General features: G+C 35.5%; 1 long non-coding RNA gene across 2 annotated transcripts in view; it reads left to right on the top strand.

The window, feature by feature from the left end:
• LOC115291599 overlaps positions 1-20,586 on the top strand; it is a 99,515-nt gene that overhangs the window by 34,002 nt on the left and 44,927 nt on the right. Inside the window, exons 1-2 of one of the 2 annotated variants that reach the window (XR_003908563.1) lie at positions 1,917-2,075; positions 4,322-4,470. This is a non-coding gene — a long non-coding RNA (uncharacterized LOC115291599). Of the gene's footprint in view, positions 1-1,916; positions 2,076-4,321; positions 4,471-20,586 lie in introns of those variants that run through there. The other variant, XR_003908562.1, reaches the window with a different exon arrangement.

Below are 20,586 nucleotides of genomic sequence, written 5' to 3'. Positions count from 1 at the left end.
TATACTGTTAAGTGAAACTGCAATACAATCTAAGTTTATTTTGGGAGTGTTTGCTGTATAATTGGATTTAATGAAATGTTTAGAGGTGCAGTAGGCATGACTTTGAGTAGATAATGAAAGAAAATGCAAAATGCTTATTGATTCATGATGTGGTTTCATCTTAGCTTGGGCAAAGCATGCAGTATTTAATACATAGTAGCAGAATATTTACTATTGATGCTTGAAAAGATGTGAGTTCTTTGTGTGCAACCTTTCATTTATGCATGTGAGAGGGTTATCATTTTTTAAAATATTTTTACATTGTAGTACTTGTTTTGCTTGTTGGTGGTGTTTGCTTATTTAATACATTCTGTCAAGGACAGAAATTACATGCTGTTTTTTTTCCTCCCCCTAGGGAGTGCGTCTTGGGTTTTTCTCTTATTATTTTCTTTACTGTTTTTTTTCTTTCCTCTTTTTTTTATGGTGGTGGCGGTGGTTATGTTTAATTGAAGTTGCTTTTACAGCACCAAAGACTCAATCATCCATTTTCTTTATAAAAAGTAGCTACTTCTTTGCATGGACCTCAAGTATACTGTAGTATAGAGGTGGAATTTAAGGAAAGGTATTAAGCAGGCTGTGTTTTAGCTTATGAGCAAGTAATAAATTATATTATGTATCTTGAAAGTATCATAGATAAGCTGCTATATTACAATTGCCACTTCAGATAGCTGTTTAATTAGGTGATTAACTAGTTGGTACCTAACCTTCTAATTTTTGTATAAGTCTAATTACATGAAATAGATGTGGGGGTTTTGAGTTTTTACTTTGCTTTTCTGTTTGGAGTATCATTGAAACTACCTTATTGTAAATGATGGAAAATAATTGCATATGTTAAAAAAATAAATTGTATAAAAAAAACTAATTAAAAATATATGGAAACAAAAAAATAGATCTAAAATTGATTTAAGCACAATTACAAAACTATATGAAATTATTATTTTCTGTTTGGAAAGAATTAGTATGACCTATGGTTTCTTGTGTAGTCTATGCAATATCAACAGCATAGTCTGTAAGCTTCAGCTTTGGGAAGTGCTGATGGTGATACATTTGAATAATTTTGTCAACAGTTGAATGGATGAAGCTGACCTGAATGTGTTATAGAAGGATATTAGTCAAAGTTGTCATTTATGCAGAGAAAAGTAAGTTTGACAAATCACTTTGGAAAATTGTAGAGGTTGCCAAATCCAAGTGGAAAATTTCAGAATGTATCTATTAGCCAAATGGGGTAGATAATGAGCAGATCTGGAATATACACAGCACTGTGTTGTAAGTATGAATTCAAGATCAAACATGACTCAAAATCCATAATGGTACTACTTAGGAATATAATGATATGTTTTTCTAATGACATTTAATTGTTATTTTTATTTAAAAATGCTTATTGAAGTATAATTAGTATAAAGTGCTGAATTAGTTTTAGTTGTACAATATAATAGTTTTAGTTGTACAATATAATGATTAAACAATTCTATACAATTCTCAGAGATCATCATGATGGTTGTACTCATAATACCCTTAGCCTGTTTCACCCATCCTCCACCCACTTCCCCTCTGGTAGTGACCAGTTTGTTTTCTGTATTTTGAGTTTATTTTTTGGTTTGTTTCTTATTTTTTTTAATTTGTCCATTTGCTTTGTTTCTTAAATTTCACTTACTGAGTGAAATTTATTTACATTTTAATTTCAATTGTATTAGTTTCCTGCCATAATAAAATACTATAGGCTGGGTGGCTTACAAAATAGATTTGTTTTCTTACTGTTCTGGAAGCTGGAAGTCTAATATCAAGGTTCTAGAATGTTTGATCTATCCTGAGACCTTGCTCTATGACTATAGATGGCAGCCTTCTTGTTGTGCCCTCACATGGGCTTTTCTCTGTGTGCATGCATTCCTCGTTTCTAGATTTTCCTCTTCTTTTAAAGAGCAACAGTTAGTTTGGATTATGTCCTAAAGGCCTCATTTTTATTTAACCAACGCCTTAAAGGCCTTATCTCCAAATATGATTATATTCTGAGATACTAAGAGTTGGGACTTCAACATGTGAGTTTTGGGGAAACAGATTTAGCCCCTAACCCCAATGTAATTCATACAACTACCGATATGTGCTGAGCCCCCATTAGGCATCAGCACTGAGCCTACAATAGAATAAAATACATACAATAGAAATGTGGTCTCTGCCCTCATGGTGCTAACAGTTTAATGGAGGAGAAAGTCAACTAGAAGTTCAACAAACAAATATCTACATATATTATTTTATAGATGATGATAAGCACTCTGAAGGCAATGAAAAGAGCTGTGGTTAAGATCAATGAGGTGTGTGGGTTGAGGGGGTAGTAAGTAGTACAGAATTTGCTTAGATGGCGTCCTTAGGGAAAACACTCCATCAAGGGGCAATTTTTTTCTCAGATGTGAGAGGCTGTGTTTGAAAAACAGAAAGGGGGACAAGATGTTTAAAGCACAGTGAGTAAAGGATTGTAAAATGAGATTGTTTGCAGGGCCATGAGCTGTTTGGATTTGTGGAGCCTTGGAAGACTTGAAAAGGAGTTAGGGTTTTATTTGAATTCCAATATAAAGCCCTTAAATGTGGATTGGATGAAGGTAGTAGCAGGCAGATGAAATTCAAAGTGTATTTTACGGTCGAAATGGCAAGAGTTGCAGATAAGTTGCAGAGTAAGGACAGAGTAGAACCAAGAATGACTCACAGGTTTGACCAGCTGAGTAGATGTTGGTGCCATTTGCTGTGAAGGAGTAGATTGGGGGAAAGGATTTGCAATGTGGAGTGGGGTTGAGGAGGGGTATTGAGATCCAAGAGTTTAGGTTTGCTCATGTTGGGTCCAATGTACCTATTAGGATATACTAGGAGAGTCATAGCATTCTTCAGTTCAAGTGGGTACATGCAATGAAAGCAACAATAACAAAAGTATTTGAAGTTGGAATAAAAATATACTCATTTATTAATGATTACTAGTGGTCCGTAATTAAAATAGTGGCCGTGAATTTAATAACTTGTTTTTTAATTGAGGTGTGACTAAAGAGTTAGGTACAGCTTTGTCTTTCTTTGCTATACAATGGAATAGATATTAGATATCTGTACAGGACATTGGTACCTGACTCAGTCAAAGGGGCTCATCTTCATGTTTCTGATTAATTGGATGATGCTATTATTATTAAAGATATCTTAGAAAGGCAATGTCCAATTATTTGAAACCAAAGACTGTAATGTTATATTTTAGAAGTGTGATGGAAGAGTATTTTAGAACTTAGATGAGAGTATTAAGCAAAATGCTTTTAGCATGACTTTGCAAATCGTATATCTGGCAGAGATTTTAAAAAATGTTTGGCCTCTTTGGCTTAGTGAGTTTAAAGATTTAGTAGACTCCCCATAACAGTTTCTTAAATATTTAATGTTCTAGATAGCAAGATGGCATGATGAAAATTTTGCTGTTGATGAAGAAAATAAATTGTTTGGCTTACCCCAAATTATTCTGGCCTTGAAAAGAAACTTGTGTGTCAACAGGTTAAGAAAGGCCTTTTTCTTATTTTTAAATGTTTCTTTTCTTTCCTCCCTTCCTTCCTTGCTTCCCTTCCTCCCTCCTTGCTTCCTTCCCTCCTTTCTTCCTCCCTTCTCCTTTCCTCTTTCTTTCTCTTTATTTCTTTCCTTCTTTTCTTTCCTTTTCTCAAGCAGGCTCTATTCCTAGCGTGAGTCCATTGCAGGGCTTGAGCTCATGACCCTGAAATCATGACCTGAGCTGAGATCAAGAATTGGATGCTTACCAACTTGAGCCACCCAGGCACCCCTAAATGTTTCCTAATTTTGAAAGCAACTTATAATGAAAAACAAGTAGTCAAGAAAATAAACTAGAATTTCATGTGCCTAAAACTGTGGACTTAAGGAATCAACAGATGTGTGACGAAACATTTTTTGTAGATAGACATAATAAAGCATTGAATATGATGATTTTAAAGGTAGGGGAAAACAGTTCATCTATTCCATCATTGTCAGCTTCTAGAAGTTTGTTAGGTAAGAAGGATTCAATTTTCAGTGTTTGAATTGCTCCTAAGGAAGAAAGTGAGGTTTACTAGGAGAAATTCATCATTAAGTACATCAGAAGAAGTCTTGATATTTGCGCTCAAAGGCTAATCTTCATTTACTTATATAACAGTGGTGATAATCAGTACAACATGCATTTGAGTTGTTTTTCTAATAGCAGTGACTGACTTTATAGGATGTTATTTAAAAACCCCTTAAAATATATGTCTATTTTAATAATTTCTTTATTTTACAGATAAGGAAACTAAGCTCCCAATGGGTGAAGTGTGCCAAGCCCACAACAGGTTAGTGGGGAGACAGGCACCAGAACCCGAGGATTCTGATTTCTAAGGCCCATGTCTTAATTCAACAATGTTGCATTTTGCAGCCTAGTCTCTTCCTTCGGTAAGTAACAAAATAAGACAGTTTCTCTTTTGAAAAAACCAAGTTTGTACTTTGTTAGAAGTACTCACTAGGTGAGAAATCACTTACTTGTTTGGGATTTTTACCATAGATGTAAGAAGTTTTGCCTAGGAAGGGTGGGTAGGTTTACAATAGATTGTTTCTGCATGTGCTTCATCTCAAAAACACCGGCATCTTTGGACCAGTGTTGGTTCATCTTTCCCATGTGGCACAGCTCTACTTGTGCTTCATATCAGACTTTTTTGCCACCACTGTCTGGAATGAGGGAAACATCTCTGGGCAGTATTTTGAGACATACTCTCTGAACCATGTGAATTAAATTTGTCTCTTGATCTCATTAAAATGGTTTTCAACCTTTGCTTTAGTTGACAAGTTTATGCTAAGAAAATAGAAGTTTTAGACCCCCACAAAGATACTTATTTTTATTAAATCCATGTCTAAATAAATTTTTCCAACATTGAAGAAATAGAAAAATGCCTCTGAATATATGAAATTTCTCTTTAGGTATACTACATGCATCTCAGGAAGTTTAAGTTTATTTATCTTCATGGTTGGTGTAGCAATTTTTAAGCCCAAGCTTTTTACAGATTGTGTATCTGATATGGAAACTACACAGTGTATCAGTGGTGAGAGCAGAAGGACACCCACTCTCAGAGTTAAGTGTGCAAGTCACAGCAGAACAACCCTGCCAAAAAGTTTAGAAAAGGGGATGAAGACTATTGCAAACAGCTAAATACCGTGGGAGAGAAAAGACGTAATACTATACAATTAAATTTGGCATATATGAAAGGGGAAATATTTTTTTCTCTTGCTAAAGAACCTTAGGATCTTTACATCATTTATATTGGCATTGCTAACCCCGAGTACTATTTATTGAAATGCTGATGTTGCAATCCTGCATTGACCTCAGAGATATTTTGTTGCCAGAGAATTGCCAATTCCAGAAGTAGCCAAAATAGTTTTGTTTGGTTTCCATTAAAATACTGACCTGGTCTGACACTGATTTGTGGTGACTGGAAGGAACAAAATTTTACAGTGACTTCACTGAAAATGAGATAATTATTTTAGAACTGAACTTCCAGTTGGTCACTGACAAGACCATGCCTTTTAAGTAGTTTTGCAAAGGCAAGTCAACAGCAGATTTTCAGAGAAAGATAGGAAATTCAGTTGTCTATATTTATCTATTTCCTAAAAAATTATTTTGGATACATTTTCTTCTGCTTCATTTGACAAAGGGATACATATGAAAGATAGGTGAGAAATTATGCAGGAGGTAATAGATTGCTTTGCAGAGTTATTGCAGTTCTGAGGACTGAAGGAATAAAGCAACCCTAGACCAGGATAATTATACTCATAGCTATACATTTTTATCACAGATATAGCTCCATTATCTCTCTCACCTCTTTATCTCTGCTCTCTATAGCTCTATATATCACACATATACACAAACATGATAATGATACCACATATATGACATATGAAAAAACAGAATTTATGACCTTATATTACATATGATACATATCACATATCAAATCATGCATATATATTTTTTCATGTATTACTCTGATATGCATGATAGCACATGTGATATATTTGTGATTCAAATGTGTGTGTGTGTGTGTATATATTTTCAGAGAGGCAGAAAAGGAGAGGGAGAAGAGAGAGGTAAGAAACCAAACCAACTGATGGTATGATAGAGAATTTGTTCTAATAGAATATCAAATTCAAGGCCAAATGCAAATTCTGAAGATTTTTTCTGATTTTTTTATGGCTTGTGATTCTGTTATTATTAAATTGGCCCTCAGGATATCACCCATGTTTAAAGCTGGAGAATATAACAGTCTAGTTTATAAAACCGGACACTAATACTGAAACAAATACCGCTACTGCTCCAAAGTCTTTATTTTTTCCACAGTAACAGAACATAGTGGGGGAGTACAAATTTTGTAGAACATGAGCATGACCTACCAAGTAGTAAAAAGGATTTTCTGATCTTTCTGTCCTCAGGTTAAAAAGAAAGTATGATGGTGACATAGGACAGCCCCTTATCTGTCTCTTGTGTCATAGGCTCCCAATTGGAATGTTTGCTCTTTCTGCCAGGTGCCTGACTGCTATCTTGGGATCTCCCATCCCGTTTTTCAGGGAATTCCTTTCGCTTTTTTCCTTTTTGAAGTTTTTGTCTTCATACTTTGCTCTTTCTTAGTTAGTTTTTTTTTTTTTTTTTGAGTTTCCAGATGAAAGGTTCATGGGAAATACATGTTTTGAGACCTCTTTTTGTCTGAAACTGTTTTTATTCACTCTTCCTGTTTTCCTGACAGTCTGAAGGGATGTGGTCTAGTTTGCAGATCATTAACCTTCAGAATTTTGAAGACATTTCTCCAGTGTCTATTTGCTTTAGTGTTGCTGTGGTGAAGCCATTTCAAATTTTGTACATGTAGGTTACTTTTTAGATATTAGTTAATCAATCAATTTTAGAGTTCATGGAATCTTTTCTTTGTCCTTAGTGTTTTAAAATTTTACAACACGATGCCTTGGCATACTCCTATTTTTATTTTGTTTGGGGGGTTGAGGGTTTACTCCATGAGGCTTTGTAATCCAAAGTTCATGTACTTCAAATCTGGAATTTTTCTTGATTTCTGCCAATAAGTTCCTGTTATTTCTTTATGAATCCTTTCTAAATGTTTGAAATCCTGAACTTTCTTCTCTTTTTTCCTCCTACTTTTCATCTTTTTATCTTCTTATTCTCCTGGGGGTTTTCTTCAACCTTCTTTCCCCCATCCCTGCTATTGTTTTTCTTTTGTTATCATTTTTTTTTTTGCTTTTGCTTTTAATGTTTATTTATTTTGAGAGGGAGAGAGAGGAAGGGAAGAAGAGGGGGAGGGTTAGAGGGAGAGGAATAGAAAGAACCTCAAGCAGGCTGCACACAGAGTGTGGAGCCCAATGCAAGGCTTGAACCCATGAACCATGAGATCATGACCTGAGCAGAAATCAAGAGTCAGATACCTAACCAACTCAGCTACCCAGACACCCCTGTTATCATGTTTTTAATCATGAATACAATATCTTCTCTGATTTTTAAGGGATCTTATAGATTTCTTTTCGTTTCATTTTTTCTTTTATTTGTTGGTTTTCTAATTTTTATTTTAGAAGCTTTATCTAAATGTCTAAATGTCTAATATTTCTACTGAAGATTAGAAGGAGAAGCAGACTGGAAATTTTAAGTGTGCAGGGAGGGTGACCCTCAATGTGGAACTTTAATGTAGGATAATTTGAAAGAATCATGTATTGAGGAACTCTTATGTCTGTCTGTCCAGGCATTATCTCCTGGGCTAATTACAATCTTCAGCAAATTATCTTCTAATATAATCCTGAGGATAAGATCTGGCTGCCAGCATTCTGGGAGTAGGGTGGAGAAACATGGCTGGAATTTTCTGCCTTCAGCATTCACTATTCATATGACTGCTCTTTTCCATAAAATATCACTGCCTATTTTTATGTATATTTAATTGACCATTTCCATCTCTCTTTCCCTGTCCCTCTTTTTCAGATAGATTGTTCACGTTAAAAAACTTTTTTTTACATAGACTTTCTTTTATAGAGCATTTCCATGTTCACAGCAAAATTAAGTAAAAAGTACAGAGAGTTCCCATATATCCCCTGAACCTACAGGCATACCCTCCCCCAGGAACAACACCCTGCCACAGAATGGTACCTTTTTTATAGCAGGTAAACCTATGGTGACACATTATCATCACCCAAAGTTCATGGTTTACATTAGGGTTCATTCTTGGTGTTGTAGATTCTGTGGGTTTTGAAAAATGTGTGATGTATATTCACAATTATACATGGAATAGTTCTACTGCCCTAAAAGTCCTCCATGCTCTGCCTAACCCATCATCTTTAAAACATGTTTAAGTCTCCTCTATTAAAAATAAAATCTTGGGGCGCCTGGGTGGCTCAGTCGGTTAAGCCTCCAACTTCGGCTCAGGTCAGATCTCACGTTCGTGGGTTCGAGCCCCGTCTCAGGCTCTGTGCTGACAGCTAGCTCAGAGCCTGGAGCCTGCTTCTGGTTCTGTGTCTCCTTATCTCTCTGCCCCTCCCCCTCTCATGCTCTGTCTCTCTCTGTATCAAAAATAAATAAAACATTAAAAAAAAATAAAATCTTAACCTCACCCTCAAAGCCTCCCCCTGTATGTTACCTCTCTTTCACAGATAAATTCTCTCTCTCTCTTTTTTTTTTTTTTTCACTCTGCTCTCAACGTACTCTGGTCCATCTTCCAGTACTTTCTCTTTCCTGAAATATCTCTACCTCAGGCCACTTCTGTGTCACTACATACAAAATGGTTATTTTTCATCTATACTGTCTTGGCCTTTCATGAGCATTTAAATGTTCTCTTTCCTTGATTCCAGGCTCATGGTTTTCATTACACCTATTATTACAGCTGATTCTTTGCCTCCTTTGCAGGATAATCCTACCATAACCATTCACTAATTCTGATGTCACAAGGTTCAGCACTTATTTTCCTTTCTTCCTTGTTTATACCTTTCTAAGGCAATCTTATAAGTTATCCTTTCTTCACTCACTACCTATATGAGGATAATTCACAAAATTACATCACTGACCTGGTGTTATGGACTAAATGTTTTGGTTCACCCCAAAATTTCATATGTTAAAGTCCTAACCCCCCAGTAGGACTGCATTTGGAAATTGGGCCTCTCAGGAAATAAGTAAAATTAAATGTCATAAGGGTAGGGTCTGATTCAGATAGGATTAGTGTCCTTATAAGAAGAGACACCAAAGAGCTCTCACTGTCTGTCTGTCTCCCTTTCTTCCTCTCTGTGTGCAGAGGAAAGGCTACATGAGCACACAACAGGGAGGGGCCTATCTATAATCCAGGGAGCAGGCTTTCTTCAGAAACTGAATTTGTAGGCACCTTGATCATGGACTTGCAACTGCTGTAACTTTGAGGAAATAAATGTGTTGTTTAAGCACTCAGCCTGTGGTATATTTTATGGCAGATTAGTACATCTGGTCATCTCAGATGAACCCTAGAACTTTTTTCAGATGTCAGCTTTCTCATTTGTATCCTCTAAAGTTTTCTTTAATTACTCAAAAATTCAAACTTATGCTCTTATACTTTGCTATTTACTTCCAACTTGCAAAGCCTAGATTTTCCCCAACACTTTCTCTCAGTGAGTGGCATTGTCCATCTTGTAACCTGAGTCAGAACATCAGAAGTCATTCTTAACACCTCCCTTTCCTCCTTGTCTCACATTGCATCCATCATGCCAGCATTCCATTATCTTATGCCTTCTTAATATTTCTTCAATCTTGTTCACATGTCTCCTTTTCTATTTCAAATATGCTCTTTCCAAAGCCCCATTATTTTCTTCATGTGGAAGTCTCCTAACATCTCTTTTATCCGTTCTTGCCTCCTTCCAACCAGTTCTCTCTTCTGTAGCCAAGATGACAGTTAAAAAAAAATCAAATGCTTTAATAAAGTGTCAGTGACACTTTAGGAAGCCAGGAGCCTGGAGACCAGGTCACCTGTCATCAGATCACTATGGTGATCCACAGACAAAGGTGTGGCAACTGAATTCACCTCCCAGAAGGACTCTACTGCTGGCTGAATCACCACGGATATGAATATAGGTTAACCCGAAGCAGGCAGGAATGTCAGTCTGAAGACATGAGTACTGTTGAATCACAGAACACGCAATAGCAGATCTTACCCTGGCAGCCCAAAAGAAGAAAGCGGAACAATGGGTTCATTACCACAGTTGACTAAAGTATTTATTGATAGAGAACCTCTGAAATAGGGTCAAATTAGCTGCATCAGCACTCTGGGGATTCACCTGAAGGTAATGAGGTTAAGGTATTCATAGTTTACTTATTCCAAGGTCAAGTGATAAAAAATGTAGTAAACAATTTCCCTAAGTGATTTTCATACTAGAGAAAATTTGTAGTGATTTTGATGATAATTCCTTTGGTGGAAATTCATAGGAAATACTGGCAATTCAAACACATTTAAGTCTTAATGTAAGAGAGAAAGCATCTCAATGTTATTAAAACCCATAGGGAAGTAAGAAAGCTGCATTTTGGGGGTTAGATGAAGAGCCTAAGTGAATAATAGAGGACAGAAAAGAAATGGATGAAAATATTTCTCAATGAGATCGTCATTGTCAACGTCAGCACAATACACTTTATACTTAGTTTCTCAAAGACAATCAAGCTCTCAAACTAGAAAAATTATTTTAAAGTTGTCAAATATGGATCTTGAGATGATAGTGCAATCTTTGGCTCAAACAGTTGCAGTTGTGGAAGATAATGGGATAAAAACACAGGGAATACCAACAAAAGTCCACAATTGAGTATTGGTGGCAATGATGAAAATGAATGCCAAAGTAGGCATTAATGAAGATACAAACACCTAAAAGATATAGTTTTCCTATGAATCAACTTTTTATTTGAGAAAATAGTAGTTTGATGGAAAAATCAGGGATCTGGAGTCAGATAGAACATGGGTTCAAATTCTAGATTCCCTGCCACCACCTATACTGCTTTAAGGAAGGTTTTTCTGTTTTTGTTTGTTTGTTTGTCTTGTTTTCTTCTCCTGTTTTATCTTATTTTTTTTTCAATTTAATTCCAGTATAGTTAACATGCAGTGTTGTATTAGTCTCAGGCATACAATAGAGTGGTTCAACAATTCTGTTTATACTCCGTGCTCATCATGATAAGTGTACTCCGAATCCCTTTCACCTATTTTACCCATCCCTCCACCCACATCCCCTCTGGTAACCATCAGTTTGTTCTCTATATTTAAGAGTCTGTTTTTTGGTTTGTCTCTCTTTTTTTCTTTCTTTGTTTTGTTTCTTAAATTTCACATATGAGTGAAATCATATGCTATTTATATTTCTCTGACTGATTTATTTCACTTAGCATTGTATTCTCTAGATTCATCCATGCTGTTACAAATGGCAAGATTTCATTATTCTTTTATGGCTGGATAATATTTCATTGTGTGTGTGTGTGTGTGTGTGTGTGTGTGTGTGTGTATACAACATCTTCTTTATCCATTCATCTGTCAGTGGACACTTGGGTTGCTTCCATAATTTGGCTCTTGTAAATAATGCTGCAATAAACATAGGGGTACATATATATCTTTTCAAATTAGTGTTTTGTATTATTTGGTTAAATACCCTTTAGTGAAATTACTGGATCATATGATAGTTCTATTTATAAGTTTTTGATGAATCTCCATAGTGTTTTCCAGAGTGGCTGTACCAGTTTGTATTTCTACCAACAGTCACAAGTGTTCCTTTTTCTCCACATCCTCATCAACAGTTGTTGTTTCTTGTGTTTTTTATTTCAGCCATTCTAACAGGTGTGGGGTGATATCTTATTGTGGTTTGGAAATGCCTATCCTTGATGATTACTGATATTGAGCATCTTTTCATGTGTAAAAGATGTAGATTTTTTAATTTGATACTAAACTATGCTATGTCTAAACTTGACACAGCCCAGGATAAAGGCAATGTTATTTTATTGGTTCTCAGCATTTATGGGAACCAGATAACTGAAACAATGAAAATGATGAAAACACTGTGTTTAGCACAAAATGGTGATCAAAGTAAATCACTGAGTATAGACTCATGGGACCATGTACTATGTGGCAATGTGTTGTTTGTGATTAACATAATCCCTGGATTCAGTCTCGATAGAAGACAAGGCTTCTAGCAACAAATGAAGTTGGTATTAGAACAATAGGAGGAGGAGAAGAGGAAAAAGAATGTAAAAAAATAAAGAAACAGGGGTGCCTGGGTGGCTCAGTTGGTTAAGTGTCTGACTTTGGCTCAAGATCTCATGGTCTGTGAGTTCCATCTCTGTGAGCTCTCTGCTATCAGCACAGATCCTGCTTTCGATCTTCTGTTCCCTCACCTCTGCCCTTACCCCTCCTCTCAAAAATAAACAAACATTAAAAAAATTTTTTTAGATATAAAGAGTCATCAAACTATAAAAATAATGTGAATTTTTGATAATAAACACTTACCAAATAGCACAAAATTTAAACTTTTAAAAGTAATAAGCAGTCCAGGCCCTGCTTTGATTTTGGGGGCTGGCATATTGATTTTGTTGCAGAAAACTTATACTTTAAAAGAAAAATTATATTCATATCAACAACAAAGAAAGAGAGAGTGAAAGGAAAAAAAGCCCCTACCGAAAACCATCAAAAAACTCAAAAAATAGTGACAAAAACAGTAAAATATGGCTGGTTTGATGCAAATTCCAAAAATGATGGCTAAACTGCAACATTTCTTCAAAGAACTAAACAGGGAATTAGCACGGATCCAAAAAGTTTACAAGAGAGAAAATAGATATGGTTTCCAAATTAGACATTTACTGACAATCCAGCTGTGTTTATCATTTATGAATCCCTGAGGAACAAAGTAATAACCAATTCAGAGGAACTGCTGGTCGACTCCATTCAGAGAGAACACAGAGAAAATGGCTGAAAGTGCTGGAAGGATGCGTTGGTGGGAATGGGTGTTGTGATTAAGATTCAGTGAGCGCACTGCCACATGTCACTGATTTCCTTTCATTTATTTACGGAAGATATATTGAAGACAAACAGCATGACATTAATTAATTTAAAGTGGACTGTTCCTATTTGTATACAGATTTTTCTGCGGGAAAAAATAATTGATTTAAGAGAGAATCAATCATGTGCCCTTGGGGTAAAAAATAGGTGTGTTTGCAAGAAACCCACCCAGGCTCATAACATTTGGAAAAAAAGAAAAGTAACCACAACTGTTTTCAAGTAAATTGCATTTTTATGAAGACTTAAGGTTTTTGTTGGTTGAATAACAGCGTATTAAAATACAGTCATCAGATTTGCAATTTGTAAACATCCAAAAAATCTTATTTATATGATAAAAAAATTATGTAAAGCATGTCACCTAAACACTTTGTCATCTCTGGAAATCCTGCCATCTGTGACACTGTGGATGAACCTGGGGGGCATTATGGTAAGTAAAATAAGCCAGCCACAGAAGGACAAATAGGACAAATACTACATCATCCCACATCTATAAAAAATCTAAAATAGTCAAACTCACAGAAGCAGAGAATAGAATAGTGGTTACCAGGACCTGAGGGATAATGGTGAGCTGTTGCTCAAAGGATATGAAGTTTCAGTGATGCAAAACCAGATCTTAGAGATCTGTTCTCTAGCAAGTGGTTATAGTTAACAATACGACACCTGATGCTTAAAATTTTGCTGAGAGATAGGTCTTATATTAAGTGTTGTTAGCACGAAAAGAATAAAGAGGTCAAGAGGAGACTTTTGGAGGTGATATTTTTATGGCATTGATTGTGGTGACGGTTTCATGGGAGTATACTTACCTTTAAACTCATCAAGTTGTATAACATTAAATACCTCAATAAAATACCTAGTTTTAAAAAAGACCTTAATGTATTTCCATTGTTCTTAGAATGAAGACCAAAATTTGAACATGGCCGCTAGGCCCAAACATAGCTTGGCATTCATCCTCATCCTCTGCATTTCTTTTTCTTTTTTTTTCTTATGTTTCACACTTTTCACTCCTACTTTGTATTCTCCATCCATTCTATTCCTCAGTGTGATTGGTTGCATATTACTAATGCTCATTCCCTCTCTCTGGATCACCCCTTCCTTGTTATACCCAAACTCTCCTTTACTTCCTACTTCTGCTCTTCCTTGAGATTGTAGATCAGTCTTTACCTCTTCTAAGAATCCTTTATTGGCTTCCTGCCCTTGGTTAGAGTTCCTCTAAGTCCCTTTCTTTGTTAGTTCTTATTGTAATTATAGCTTATCTTAAATTGTGTTAAATTTAAATACTCCCCATTTCTCCCATGATAGTTCTAAGAAGGCTGAGACTTTGTCTAAGACTTTTTTACTTAGTAGTTTATTCTCATCGTGAATATACTGCCTGACACAAACTAGGTATTTGATAGTTTTTGATAAAGTTAATACAAACGAATAGATATTAAACAAGTGTAATGAATGTCAGTAGTTTCTTACAGTTAATTAACTTAATAAAAAGCAGAATAAATAAGTATATTGCTCTTAACATAAATGATTTGCATATGTGGTTATAGCAATTATCCTAGCATTGTGTGTTGTCTGAATGAGGAGCATTTGTGAATGAAATACAGCTCATTGTTCTGAAAATGGGGGTTGCCACTACCAATGAAAGGATAGCTTTTGTGGGTAGGCTCCGTGGAAAGGATTGATGCATGTACCCAATAATAATAACCTGGTTTTCTAGCTATAGCTTAGTCTTTGAATACACACTCGTGTACTCACACATATTCCCAGATTCTCTTTGTAGTCAATCATGCCTACTATCTGATTCAAACTATAATCAGCAGTTTTGCACTGGAATAAGCGTTACAAGACTGTCTCTTTCATCTTTGTATCTTCAACTTCTAATAGAGTACTTGGCTCATAATATATACCAAAAAATACTGTATGATAAATGTGTGAATTTAATGAATAAGTGAATAAATAAAACATGCTGACCTCTATAATTAATATAAAGGCATATAGTTCTCTCAAGGATATTTGAGAATTGAGAATGCCGTATGTACTTGGATACCTGAAACTTTGTGTCAGTAGTGTTATTTCCTGATAAGATGATGAGTAGAGTGCTTTTAAGAGCTGAAAGATTTTACAAAGCATCGTACTCCTGGGGATTGCAATCAAGTTGCTGATGAAGCTGAGTAGTGAACCAGGTGGACAGACATTATATTAAAATTTTTAAGAAGCTTAGGAAGAAAATCTCAAAGTTTTAGCAAAGCAAGTGATCATTTATCATTCAAGGCACTCATTTAAATGCAGTATTGGAGACAAATCTGATTGAATCTGGGAGATTATGGCCCTTGCATTTTCCTTGGCAGCAAAAGCTCAAATGAAGATTTGGTTAATTGTTTGAGGATATTAAAAGAAATGCATTAAAAAAAAAAACCGAACAGAAATGCTGTGATGGCACATTTGAGAAGGAGGAAGCCCACAGTTGATAATGATGCATTGCTATTAAACATAAGCAACCTAATCCAATTTAGCTGCTTCATTGGAAAATTTGAAAGGCAAGTATTTGTTAAATTTCAGTGACCACCTACCCAACATATAAATCTGTAGCCAATTTTGTTGAAGGGGTTATGACAGATTTGGTACTGACTGCTGACTCTAAAGCTGGGTTAGAGTTACTTGGAAACTGGGAATTTCTTTTTTCTTGCCCTCAACTCATGATTTATGTGAGTGGATTTTATTTTCTGTGAAATGAAAGGTAATGTATTTCATTTGGAGTCATTAAAAAGATAAGAAATTATATACCTCATAATGTTATTTCATAAATATGTAACATTTTTTTCCTTTAAACTAGGATTTTTCAGGCCAGAAATTGCTGAATTTTAAGACAGGTGCTTGCAATTTTCTTTCTCTTAATTATATAGTTTTGCATATGATTTTTAAAGCCACAATAGGGGATTCTATCACTATTATTTAATTCACATCTGAATATTTTATTTCAGTATTATTTCTTTTCATATGGTGCTGCAGGTTTGAATGATTTTCTCTCTTTAGGGACTGGTAACTGGGAAGAGAGTCCACTCCCCTTTCTTTCTCCACAAATAAAAGATCTCATAACACCTTTATGGAATGGACCCTTAAGGGAGATAGAAAAAATCACGTAGGTAGAAGAAATAAGTCTCTGCCATTATGCAAACAGAAATATGCTTAGATTCTTCCTACAACATTTTCTGGCAAGTATAACTTTAGGGGGACCTTATAGGCTGATTTAGGTCCCCTCCAAATTTATGTTGAAGCCCTAACCTCCAATACCTCAGAATGTGACCTTTAGAGATATGCTCTTTTAAGAGGTAATTAAAATATGGCATTAGGATGGACTCTTACCCAGTCTGACTGGTGTCCTTAAAAGAGAGGAAATTTGGACACACAGATGTCAGGGGTTTGCATGCACAGAGGAATGCCAGGTTATAAGGTATCTAGAGGCTGGACATTTTGCAAGCCAAAGAGAGGCCCCAGGAGAAACCAAATCTGCTGACACCTTGATCTTGGATTTTGGACTCCAAAACTGTGAAAAATAAATTTCTCTTCTCACCCAGCCTGTGGTATGTTGTTATGGTGGTGGCCCTAGAAAACTAATACAGGGACTTTATAGGTAGAGAGTGAGCTATGTTTCTTGCCAGACAGGATGAGGGGCTCCTTGTAGGCACTCACCTCCACATGTGTTGGTGTCACTCTTAAGTTCTTACAGTTCTTTCAGTGAAGGATATAATAACCTGTCTATACAAATCTATTTTTAAAGTAGTTTAATTGATTTACAAAACTACATGGCTGAATATTCAGCTAATAGCCTACCTTAAAGTTTCTAGGTCTCAAAATATTAATAGCGAATTAGCAAAAAATAAAAATGAAAAAGATGTAATGCTGATAGAAAAGCAATTTTAAAGATCTCTGATTAGTTAGAAGGTCTGCTTATGGCTGCAGTATAATTTCTGTCAGAATGTGCTTAGTGATGAGCATTAAATAATTTGTCATTTGCAATTATAGTGAGAAATATTTTTCAGGACGGGATTGGCATTTGTGTGGATGAAGTCTTTCCCAACCTCTCCCACCCCACCACTCTTATTTTAAAAAGACTTGATATCCTCAAGCATGAGGGTTTCAGACTTCAGGTGGAGGTGGAGTATTAAACATTATGCTGAATATAGGAATTTCAGAGTTGTGCAATTTTGATAGTTGTAACATTTAAGTTAGTAAGTAAATTTCAAACTATGAAGTATGGTCCTAATTTTGCATATGCCTAGAAAAATTCTGCAGGTATTTTCTTTTTTTTTTTAATGTTTTATTTATTTTTGATACAGAGAGAGACAGAGCATGAGAGGGGGAGGGGCAGAGAGATAAGGAGACACAGAACCAGAAGCAGGCTCCAGGCTCTGAGCTAGCTGTCAGCACAGAGCCTGATGCGGGGCTCAAACCCACAGATGTGAGATCTGACCTGAGCTGAAGTGGGAGGCTTAACCCACTGAGTCACCCAGGCGCCCCTGCAGGTATTTTCTTAAGAGGGAAGGAAATGTTTATTTAATGTAAAACATGAGAAGAACAAAAATCAATGTATAGGGTAGAAAAATCTTTACCCTGTAGACAATTACATTAATATAACCTTGAAAATGGAGTTCCATCTGCTGCATGTCAAAAGTCATGGCCTGCCATCTCATGAGAGTTGAGAACTTTCCTTTATCACATACACCTATAAAAGTTTTGTTTTCACATTCCATGGTTTTTAATTTCAAACTATGTTATTTTGGAGTTCATTATAATGACATTTGAAAAATATTAATATCTCCATGTATTTCAATGTCTCACGTATTATTAAAGTTCATATGTTGATATTCAAAGGCTAAGCCTTTGAAAGACTTATCAGCGTATAACCTCTTTAGAAACAATAATGTTAGATAAGGAATTACATTGGAGGCAGGAACTATTATAAACCATCTCAGTACAGCCTTGTGACACTTATCGTACTTACTGTGACTTTGGTCTCTGTAGATAATGAGGTATCCATTATTAATCACTGCATTGGAAAACTTTTTGAAATAGACAAAACATTACTGACTTTGATCTGGAATACAAGGTTAGAACTAGTGTAAAGAATTTTAAAGTAAAATTAGGTGAAAATCTGAGAGCAATGCCAAGCAACTAGTTTAAAAAATGACATCCATAAGGTGAATAAAAAATTCAGGAGCAGGTGAAATTGGTTGCATTTTGAATTGGTTTCAGAATGTAATTTTACCTTAATAAATGTATCAACTGCAGTTCTCTTGAATGACTATCTTTAATTACCATCACCATCTATCTTTTGCACTGGTAATGTATGGGCATGGCATGAGGTCCTTTGGTACTTGCAATGATTCTATTAAGTTATTTTAACTTTCAGTAAGATTCTGTCATTTTTTTCCTTTAAATTATTCACCTTAAACCAGAGAAAAACTTTTCAACTATTTGCTTTATCTTTTAGGTACATGAGTCCTAAAAATAATTCCATCAATATTGTTTACCTAAATTAAAAAATGTAATATTTACATTGAGATTTCATCTCATTTTTTTAACCTGTTTTTTTAGGGAGAAAAGAATGGCTCAGTATAAAAAAGAGGCTTTACCTGAGGATATAGTTTACTTGGCTTATCTCTGAAACTCAGACATTCTTTACAAATGTTTATTAGTGATTAATAATTTTTGTTTGATTGTTGAGTTCATTCATGAAACATGTCATATGCTGTAGTATTTGCAGATTATATGTAGATTACATTTGTTTTGATATAATTTATTAAAGTGGTAACCTTTGTTTTTAAAAAATAAGGAGTTAGGAATAAATTTTATATTTATCTTGGAATAGAAGCCTTTTTACTTTCTTGTGACATAATTTTGATTTTGTATCACTAAGACATATAATTAAACTGATGTATAACATAGAAGGTTGAAAAACTACTTTGATTATTTCAGTGCCTGAGACAAATGAATCTGACTGATTACTGCTCAATGAATTGCTGAGCTATTGACCATCAAAATGGCTAATGGAATTGATTATATAGAAAATAGCCACTCTTTTCCAAATGATTGAGTGATGAGAAAGCTCTTATTTGCCAGTCAGCCTTTATGGAATCAGCCCTAGCAAGAAATTTTAACTGGTCATCTGCACACCTATCAGAACAATGAGAAATAATTGCTAAGTTTTTGGCTCAGACACAAGTCACTTCCCACGTGAGCAAAGCTTAGTAACACAGAGCTTAAGCAGTGATCATTTCAATGTTGGAATGCTCTTTAAACTAAGAATTCTCAAGTTGCAGTGTTATGACTTGCTGGCATTTGCTGTTCTGAGGAACATTATGTAGTCTTTATTTAAGGTTCATTTTAAGATAAAGTAGGAACGTGTATGAGATAATAGTGTGTGCATGTAAGACATTGCTATATCTACTCTAGTAAATGAGATGGAAATAGATGAGTGCTTTCCTCCGTGCTTCTTCTTTTTTAATTTCACTTGACTAATTAATTTAAGGCCTTAGGGAGGAAAGAGAAGGTGCCTAACTTGAAGTGGGAAACACTTTCTGAAGTACTGTTAAGAATTTCCTCTGAAATTTCCTTCTTCCTCATTCTGTTATTAGAGTTTAGTGGATTTATTGCCTAAGGAAAGAAAAGAATGCAAGGAAAAGTTAATCTACTTAGCTCCTGGCCAAGGCAAGAATATGGAAGTCTTCATGATGATTTAAAGAAAGAATTTCTATTCAAAGTCTAGGTTGAAAATATTGTTGATGATCTGGAGGGAGAAAAGGAAGAGAGAGACTTGAGAAGCCTTACAGAAAAAATGGAGAGTTGATGTATCCACAGGGATACATCCTCCATCACATCTGGACTGAAGACCAGATGTGATGGAGGATGTGTAGCTAGAGGACACAGTGGCTGATGGCAACTAAGGGAATGTTACCAAACTAGTTCTTCAAACTTAGACATAACTCCAAAGACACATGGGCAGTAAACTGAATTGAATATGAAACATTAAGAAGTATTTTTTGCATATTTGAGTTTGTGAACTGATATTCAGAGCTGCTTTTAATTCAAAATGACTTCTTCCTCTACAGACTGAATGTCTGTGGCCTCCCAAAATTCACATTCTGAAACCTAATCCTCAATGAGATAGAGTTAGAGGTGAAGCCTTTGGCATGTGATCAGGTCATGAGGACAGAACCCTCATGCAAGGATTCCTGCCCTTATAATGGGGACCCCAAAGACCTCCCTTTTCTCTCTCCCCATGTGAGGACACAGGAGAAAGTTGTTTGTGAACTAGGAAGCCAGCTCTCAACAGGCACTAAATCTTTGTGTTTTTTTTTAAATAGTTTATTGTCAAATTGGTTTCCATACAGCACCCAGTGCTCTTCCCCACAAGTGCCCTCCTCCATCACCACCACCTCTCTTCCCCCCCTCCCCCTTCCCCTTCAATTCTCAGTTCATTTTCAGTATTCAGTAGTCTCTCAAGTTT

This window comes from Suricata suricatta, chromosome 5 (genome assembly GCF_006229205.1).
Source record: "Suricata suricatta isolate VVHF042 chromosome 5, meerkat_22Aug2017_6uvM2_HiC, whole genome shotgun sequence".
Lineage (NCBI taxonomy): Eukaryota > Metazoa > Chordata > Mammalia > Carnivora > Herpestidae > Suricata > Suricata suricatta.
Note: the sequence above shows the minus strand (reverse complement) of the source record. Positions and strands in the feature narration are given on the sequence as shown.